Source organism: Dioscorea cayenensis, chromosome 9 (assembly GCF_009730915.1).
Source record: "Dioscorea cayenensis subsp. rotundata cultivar TDr96_F1 chromosome 9, TDr96_F1_v2_PseudoChromosome.rev07_lg8_w22 25.fasta, whole genome shotgun sequence".
In the NCBI taxonomy this organism is placed as follows: domain Eukaryota; kingdom Viridiplantae; phylum Streptophyta; class Magnoliopsida; order Dioscoreales; family Dioscoreaceae; genus Dioscorea; species Dioscorea cayenensis.
In genome coordinates this window covers 19,554,818-19,556,842 of record NC_052479.1, presented here as the reverse complement: position 1 = coordinate 19,556,842, position 2,025 = coordinate 19,554,818, and the positions used below count along the sequence as shown (strand labels likewise).

General features: G+C 43.8%; 1 non-coding gene across 1 annotated transcript; it reads right to left on the bottom strand.

Annotated features, from left to right (window-relative positions):
* Positions 1-1,285: 1,285 nt before the first annotated feature.
* Positions 1,286-1,392, bottom strand: LOC120269680. Its single transcript, XR_005539322.1, has one exon. It is a non-coding gene; the product is annotated as a small nucleolar RNA R71 (small nucleolar RNA).
* Between the last annotated feature and the right edge of the window lie 633 nt (positions 1,393-2,025).

Here is a 2,025-nt window from a genome sequence, read left to right as displayed (position 1 = left end):
GTCTAAGGGATGATGTTCCGCTGGGGCTTAGTTGCGCGTGCAACGGAGTGAAGCGTTGAGGTGATCTTAGTATCTAGGGCTTAATCATGGTTAGGGATCTTCCACCTGGACCAAAGGGTTAGGTCTATAATTAGGAAGAGATTTATCACTTGGAATCCTTAGAGCACATTGCAACTCTATGCGAGTGCGAGGTTGAGAGGTTATCTAATCTCTCCTCCAGGACATGTATAGAGTTAGGCATAGTTGACCTTAAATTTGGGACTATGTAATTAAGGATTTCCACGACTCACCATTGCATTGATTAGGAAGCATAATAGAGGGTTCTTGCACTTGAAACAATTATCCTAGGTGGAACATTATCCGAGTACCCCATGTTTATCGATTGTCTTACCTCCTCCTTTACTCGTGCTCTCTTACTTGTTGCTTTTACTTTTGAGAATTGAATCATTATCACAATTATCGCTACTGATCTTTCACATAGCTAAGAAGCGAATTAAGTGTTTTTATTCCCTACTCCCTGTGGATTCGATACTCGCTCACCCGGGATTATTAGTTCGAGAAACCCGTGCACTTGCGGGATATACGCAAGGGGACCTTGTCAAGTTTTTGGCGCCGTTGCCGGGGAGTAGGCGTTTAGAGATACTTTGCACTTTATTTTCTTAACTATTTGACCATACATTCTATTTCATATCTTCTAATTCTATCATCGTTCTGATTTTTTTTTCTTTTTTTTTTTTCTTTTTTTTTGGGTGCAGCTCTAGGTTATGACCCGAGGGAATCCCTCAATATTGGTTGAAGGACATCCTGAGCTTGAACATATACTTAGAAGAAAAGGGAAAGATCCTGTGCAAGAACAATCTAATCAAGCTGATTTGGAAGAAGAAGAATCTGAAAACATGGCAGAACAGAATGAGCAACAGCGAACATTATTCGATTATACCAGACCTTCAGTGTTGGGGATACAATCGAGTATTGTGCGTCCCCTGATTACAGCTCAGAACTTTGAGCTGAAACCGGCATTCATCCACATGTAGCAGCAATCTACACAGTTCAATGGTTTGGCTGATGAGGATCCAAACAGTCAGATAGAGAGTTTTCTCGAGGTGCGTGATATGCTGAAGATAAACGGAGTGAGGATGATGCCATCAAGTTGAGAGCCTTCCCATTTTCCTTAAAGGGGAGAGCGAAGCCGTGGCTACACTCATTACCTAGAGCATTGATCACCACATGGGAGGAGATGGTAGAAGCTTTTCTTGCCCGTTATTTCCCTCCCGAAAAATCTACAAAGCTTAGGAATGAGATCTCATCCTTTGTTCAGTTGGAATTGAAGTCTCTATTCGAGACATGGGAAAGGTTCAAGGAGCTCCTGAGAAAGTGGCCGCAACACGGATTCCCGGAGTGGATGATTGTTTAGACATTTTATAACTGGTGTGGTGGAGGATATGCTCCCTCTGATTGCCCGATCTCTATTGGTGATGGTTCTTCGGTGGAGAATGTTGATTTTGTAGGTAATGGCATGAGACCTCAAGGAAACCCATGTAGCAATACATACAATTCGGGTTGGAAGAATTATCCCAATTTCTCATGGAGTAATCAAGGTCCACAAAAGGATATGGGATCACCGGGTTTCCAACAACAACAACAAGCTCCCTCGGTGGAGAACAGAGTCTCATGTTTGGAAACCCAGATGAGTGACTTTAGAGAAGCACTTGGCTAGATTTGTGCAATCTGCAAATACAAGGTTTGAGTCGGTCGGGGCTACACTGCATAACCACACCGCCTCTTTGCATAACCTTGAAAATCGGGTGGGAGCAGAGTGCGAAGTCTCTCTGAAAGGCCACATGGAAGCTTGCCGAGCAATACGAGAGACCAACCCTAGAGGCATGTGAAGGTGATCACTTTGAGAAGTGGTCGTGAGGGTTGAAAGGTAGGCTTCTAAGTGAGAAGCCAAAAGAACACGCACCCGAGGTTATAGAGATAGAAGAGGGGACAAGCAAAGAGAAAGTGGTGGCACCACCACCTTTC